Source organism: Theropithecus gelada, chromosome 8 (assembly GCF_003255815.1).
Source record: "Theropithecus gelada isolate Dixy chromosome 8, Tgel_1.0, whole genome shotgun sequence".
In the NCBI taxonomy this organism is placed as follows: Eukaryota; Metazoa; Chordata; class Mammalia; order Primates; family Cercopithecidae; genus Theropithecus; species Theropithecus gelada.
This window is the reverse complement of record NC_037676.1, coordinates 24859085-24866185: the sequence shown is the minus strand read 5'-3', so window position 1 is coordinate 24866185 and position 7101 is coordinate 24859085. Positions and strand designations below refer to the sequence as shown.

At 46.5% G+C, this 7101-nt stretch overlaps 1 pseudogene; it reads right to left on the bottom strand.

Annotated features, from left to right (window-relative positions):
* Nucleotides 1–5793: 5793 nt before the first annotated feature.
* On the bottom strand, nucleotides 5794–5912 carry LOC112630803 (annotated as a pseudogene).
* Nucleotides 5913–7101: the final 1189 nt, after the last annotated feature.

Here is a 7101-nt window from a genome sequence, read left to right as displayed (position 1 = left end):
GGGGGTCCTTGTTCCCAGAGCTCCCAAGATGGTGGTGGGCCGCTTCCAAGATGGGGGCAAGCCTCATGTCCTCTGACCTGGGGTTATTGGCCTCATGGATTCCAAGGAATGGAATCTTGGGCCATGCAGTGAGTGTTATAGCTCTATTAGAAGCCGTGGGTCACGGAAGAGAACTGTGGAACCCAATGACTAGTGTTCAGCTTGATTAGGATGAACCCAGGCACTTAGCCATGCAGGAACAAAGGCAGGCCTTTAGCCTGATCGGGAGCCTCAATGGGCGCCTCACTGAATCAGGAGCACAGCCGACACCCTGCTGGATCTGGAGGGATGGAAGTCAGCGGCGGGTCTGCAATGTGGCAAACAGCAGTGGTGGATTGTGAGCTCAGCTCAGCTCCAGCTATAACAAACATGGACCAGAAGAGATTGCAGTTGCAAGATTTAATAGAGTGAAAACAGAGCTCCCCTCCCTCTTTGGGAGGGGACCCAAAGAGGTTAGCCATTGCTGGCTCGAATGCCTGGGATTATACCTCGATCACTGTCTCTTCTGCTGTGCTCTCAGGCAATAGATGATTGGCTATTTCCTTACCTCCTGTTTTTGCCTAATTAGCATTTTAGTGAGCTCTCCTTACTAACTGATTGGTCGGGTGTGAGCTAAGTTGCAAGCCCCATGTTTAAAGGTGGAAGCGATCACCTTCCCAGCTAGGCTTAGGGATTCTTAGTCGGCCTAGGAAATCCAGCTAGTCCTGTCTCTCACTATGACCAGAGAGAGGCTTATAAGCAGGTAATGCTGCTTTTTGTTGTTGTTGTTTTGTTTTGTTTTGCTTTTTTCCATCGAGGAGCAATGGCTCAGTATTTTCAGAGTCATATTTGTAGTGGCTTTATACAACATAACTACCATAGGCTGGGTGCGGTGGCTCACACCTGTAATTCCAGCACTTTGGGATTACAGGTGCGCGCCACCATGCCCAACTAATTTTTGTATTTTTAGTAGAGATTGGGTTTTGCCATGTTGCCTAGGCTGATCTCGAACTCCTGGCCTCAAATGACCCACCCATTTTGGCCTCCCACAGTGCTGGGATTACGGACATGAGCCACCGCGCCCAGCCCAGAGTATTTTCATAGGTACTATGACACTTGTATTCTCTTTAACAATCTTCTGATGGGAGGTCAGCCCAGCGTCCTTGGTTTCCTATAAACAGTAGGGATAGATGCTTTAGAAACCTCCTCAGATCTTAAGGAGGTGAAGTTGTCAATACAAATACCCATTACCAATTCAGCAGTGCATAATTCTGAGAGGAAAATGGAGACTGGTAAAGCTAGGGTAGGTGGAAGAGAGGGAGGGAAATTTAACTTTTGTCCATTAAAAGTAAAATTTTAATGGCTAAGGGGTCGTCTTTTGCACCTGGCTCTGTTTGGGCCAGTTTCTACACCTTCTGTTTTACCTGGCAAGATCATGGTGCTGCTGCCTGGGACATCAAGCCCAAACCCCTGTCATCCCATCCAGGTACCTGTTGTCCTAATTACCACATGAAAGCTGGGAGTGGGACCTAGGAAGCAGAGGTTATCTGGAGGATAGCTCAGTGCTTCTCACTTAGATTATCTGTGCTCCAGTCTCTATGAACTTGTGCCTTGAGCCTAGGATGAGGAGGCTGCCATAGGATAAGAAGAATTTACAGAGCCAGTTTTTCTAGTCTCCTTCCAGGAGAACTTGGGACTTTGACATGGAGCATGGTGATGGCAGGCAGATCAGTGGTGATTGTGCTGGTGGGCAGGGGGTGGCTGCGCGGCTCTTATGTAACACTGCTTTTTACCCAGAGACTTGGGTGTGCTTCTGCATACAGAGGAAGAGCACTAGGACCCATAGATCTGGTCCTAAGCATCACAGAATCCCAGTCTCTTCAGCAATGGCTTAGCCAACATGGGCCCCCACAATGTCATGAACTGTTGGTTTAATGGCTCTGTGGCCACTTGTAGGCCAGCAGGTAACAGGAGGATATTATGACCTCTGAGACCTGGAGCTCAGTACCAGATGGCATATTATATCCTGGCCCCACCCTGGGACACCATTTCTAGTGTGCCACTCTTCCTGAGATGTGGGGCTCAGTGCCAAATGGTATATTATGTCCTGGCCCTGCCTGGAACACCATTTCTAACATGCCACTCTTCCTTTCACCATGGGATCCACCCCTAGCTGTCTGAAAGACACTGTTGAGCTACCAGTTAATTGAAGGTAGAGAAACACAACTCCTTACCCTTAACCTCTCTGTGCTTACAGCATGGTATCTGTGAAGAATGGTAACATGGTATCTGTGAAGAATGCAGGTATTTCCCAGCCTTAGCTTAGAATGGAATTGACATCTGTCTCTCTTTCTCTCCCTGTCTCATCTCCTCTCTCTCTGACATTACTAACCTGTTGAGTCCTTATTTTCTTTAACCATCCTTTATTAGCCTTGGAAATGACAGGTATGTTGATGGTGAAGGTGGAGGCCCTGATGTCCTTGCTCCAGATGCCAGAACCCTTGGCCTGATGTCGGCAGCTGCAGCAGCACTGGTTGTTTTGTTTGCCCTTCCAGATCCACTCTCCATCCTTCTCTACTCTGTCTGTGCTGTGGGAGGCTGACCCCATCTGTCTATTTCAGTGGAGCACTGGAGCCTGCAAGAACTGATTGTATGCATCTCCTCCTAACCCCGTGTTTGGTGACTGTGGTAGGAATATTTACACCATGGACATTGGCAAATACTACAAGTAAGCTTGCATGCATACATACATGTCTCAGAACTTGTTGTTAAATATTTATTTAACAGCCAACCACTGGGGCAACATGAATATATTCCTTGCCTCTGGCTTCTGCTTGGGTTTGGTCACTGGGTGGTACTTGCAAGGAATTGAAGAGAGCATGGTAAGAGTATCCACTCTCCTGGCCTCCCTAACACATTCTCAGATTGGCTGAATCCCTCTCCAAAGGTTTCAACCGTGGTCAAGCTTACTAAGACTTTCATGTTTGTGTGCCTTTCCCCTTGTTTTAAATATCTCAGTTACCACTGTATTGTGTCCTTGCAGTGATGCTTAAAATAAAATGGACTCAGAGTTTGTCTTTAGGAGAAGTGAGAAAATGGGGAACTGGCTTAATAACCAACAAGGGGAGTGGGGTGGGGAGCAACATCTTCCTTTTTATTAACCTCTCAGAGATCTAGTATTTCCTTTCCTTATGCATATAGGCTAAAAATAAAGAAAATCACAGTAGTATTAGCAGTACATGCAACTCCGTTACTAATGCTTTCATAACACAGAGTTGCTGCAGATATTTCAAGGGTGAGGGGCAGAGATGGTCTTGGATGGAGAGGCTCCCCATGGGGAAGAGGGAGGGGGCAACACTAAAGAGAAAAGAAAAGTGATTGAGGTCAGACATGGTGGCTCATGCCCGTAATCCCAGCACTTTGGGAAGCTGAAACAGGATGATCACCTGAGGTCAGGAGTTCGAGACCAGCCTGGCCAACATGGTGAAACCCCGTCTCTACTAAAAATTCAAAAAAAATTAGCTGGGCGTGGTGGTGCATGCTTGTAATCCAAGCTACTTGGGAGGCTGAGGTACGAGAATCGTTCGAACCCAGGAGGTGGAGGTTGTACTGAGCCGAGATAGCACCACTGCACTCCAACCTGGGCGACAGAGTGAGACTCTATCTCAAAAGCAAACAAACAAATAAACAAAAACAAAATAAAACCCAAAATGTGGTTGAGTTCCTGGGACTAGGGCAGGGAAGACAAGAAGAACATGGAAGCTGGGCCTGAGAACTGACTATGGGAACTCCACAGGAAAAAAAGCTTTGGTGCCCTTTAACCCAGTGATCCTGCTTCTGGGAAGCTATCCTAGGAAAATAGCTCAAAAGGAAAGCTATCTAAACCCTTGACTCTTTCCAGCCTGTCTGGTTTGCGGGTACAGATGAGAACCCATTAACATTGATGCCAGTAGACCACACACTCACTGGGTCAACTACATAACTGGAGGAACTCAAGTCCCTGCCTCAGAGTCACTCCATCAGTTCTTGGAGGTCTCTGCCAGTGTCTTGCATGTGGGAAGGACCAAGTTTCCTTCTGCCCTGCTCCAGCCTGCTTGTGGGGTCCTCAGCCCATAACCCATTGGAGGGTTGCCCCTCACTCTGCCTCTGCTGCCCCACTTGCATGAAAATGCTGCTTCTGGGCCATTTTTGTATTTCCCTGACCGCTGGCCACTGTGGTTTTCACGTCTGGACCAGGAAGTGACCCATCTTTTCCCCCAGGCCTCGTAGGACCTTTCCTCAAAACGACAACTACTCCTGCCCATTCACTTCTCTCTAAAAATGATGAGGACCACTGTCTCAGGTCAACTGTAGAACAAACCCAGCATCTTCCATTTCTCTTGCTGCTCCCATCTCTCTTCCCATTAGGCCGGAACCAGCCCACCTCATTGCATATCATCTTGTGGAAAGAGGTGCCTGAAAAATTCTCTTAGGCTCCCAGGCTCTGTTCCAGAGTGGTGATCTGAGTAATGCACTAAACTGTTCATTGTAACATTAGGTCCAACAGTGAAAAACAGAAAGTAATCTAAAAGGACACGGTTCAAGAAGAGATTGGGTGAATTATGCAGTATAACCTTTTGTGAGATATACAGAGCCAATAATAATTGCGAGGACCCCATATAACATAAAAAAGTGCTTAGGATTTAATTGTAAGTGATAAAGAGAATAAATTTTACTGTACATGGTGATGACTTCAGCTACATAAAAATGATACATGCCAATGAAATGAAACAAAAATGAACTTGAACCAACAAAAAGCAGTTCAACTTGGAGTGTTGATAGTGTGGGACAAATTTTTCCTTTCCTTTGGAGTCCTATTAGTTTATTTATAATATCATGTATTTAATAAGAATAAAAAATTATTGGAAGAAAGTAATAAAAGGCTTGATCCTGCTTTGAGATCTCCTTTGAACATAACTCAGGTTGTATTTGAGCTGGGAAGGGGATGGGGGTCAGCCTGACCAGGGTTATGAGGTTGACCATAGTGTTCTCTCTGTGAGCATTTTCAGCTTGAATTTCTAGAAGCTGTATAAAGGTGCTTCTTTTCTACAGTGGCAACGTGTAATCCTAAGGCTTCAGGAAGGAAGAGTAATCATGCCTCACTGTGGAGTTGCCTTTAGTCCATTTGGGCTGCTATAACAAAAAAGCCCTTAGACTAGATAATTTATAAACAACCAAAATGTATTTTTGTTTTATTATTATTATTTTTGAGACAGAGTCTCACTCTGTTGCCCAGACTGGAGTGCAATGGTAGGATCTTGGCTCATTGCAACCTTCACCTCCTGGGCTCAAACAATCCTCCCACCTCAGGCTCCTGAGTAGCTGGGACTACAGGCATCACAACACCTAGCTGATTTTTTTGGCATTTTTTGTAGAGCTAGGGTTTCACCATGTTGCCCAGGCTGGTCTCAAACTCCCGGCCTCAAGTGATCCTCCTTTCTTGGCCTCTCAAAGTGCTGGGATTACAGGTGTGGCCACCATGACTAGCCTAATAACAGAAATTTATTGCTCATGGTTCTGGAGGCTGGGAAGTCCAAGATCCACGTGCCAGCAGACTCAGCGCCTCTACTTCAAGATGGTGTCTTCGTGTTCCATCCTCACATAGTGAAAGGGTCAAAAACACGCCCTTTAGCCCCTTTTATAAGGTCACTAATCCCAGTTATTAGAGCAGAGCTCTTATGACCTAAAAACTTTCCAAAGGCCTCACTTCTTTTTTTCTTTTTCTTTTTCTTTTTAAGCCTACAGCACCTGGTATTCCCAGACAGTTTCCCATGTAAGAACTAACCAGGCTTTACCTTGCTTAGCTTCCAAGACCAGATGAGATCAGATGCATTCAGGTTGGTATAGCTGTAGACAGCCCCACCTATTTATACCTTCACACTGGGGGTTAGGTCCCAATATAGGAATTTTTTTGGGACACCAACATTCAGACCACAGCAGGAGTGTTGGAGACCAATTAGAATGTTGACATTTGATAATTGCCCTCTTCAAAACTGGCTGACTTCCTGCAGCTTGAGGGGGTCTAGAAGAGAAAGGAATCTGACTGATGTTTGAAGCTAGTGCTCTTTTACAGGTGCCGTCACCTGTTTGTTGTGTGAACTTGGTGTCTTTCTCCTTGGAGTCAGCTACTAAAACTTCTCATCCACAGTGCTGGCCTCTGAATCCTGGCTAACAAAGTCTTACCCTATGTTCAGGAAGAGAAATGAGACGCAACGTTGCCCAGGAGCTGGGCATTGGTGATGACTCCAAGCCCTGCTTCTCTTCCACCTGCTAGGGCTCTGCTTGCTCTACTGGTTTGCCAAATCCACATCCGGATTTTCCTGTTCTCTGGGCCCGTTTCGACTCATGATTTGCTTTGGACTTTCCACTTGGTTCTATGCATTGTTCTCTGTGATGATCTGGTGGTTCAGCCTCTCCATTTTGACACAGAAAGCCCCTGGTAGCAGTGTGGACAGCCATGTTGGCCTGGACCTGAAGAACATTGAATCTCACCCACCAGGAACCAGACTCCCAAACTCCTGGCTGCTGAATCCAGGAATTCTTGTAGCTATAACTGTATACATTGTTTTATTTTGATTCCACTTTGTTTATTTAGATCTGTGTATCTGCCTTGGAACACTGTATCTTGTATCTTTTTCTATTTTATTATTTGTTTTGAGACAGGGCCTCACTCTGTTGCCAGGGTTGGAATGCAGTGGTGTGATCACTTGAGCCCAGGAGGTTGTGCAGCCTCAATCTCCTGGGCTCAAGCGATTGGTAGCCAGGACCAGAGTCTAGCGCCACCATGGCTGGCTAAGTTTTCAATTTCATGTAGAGATGGGGTCTCCTTATGTTGCCCAGGCTGATCTTGATTTCCTGGGCTCAAGCGATCCTCCCACCTCAGCCTCCCAAAGTGCTGGGATTGCAGATGTGCGCCACCACGCCCCGCCTCTTGTACCTTTTATAATTGTTCCTTGGCTCCAACTACTATACAGGGGCATGCAGGGGTCTGGGCCACCCCTAGCAGGGCCTCTCTCATTCTCTCCTGTCCAGAGACCCAGATGG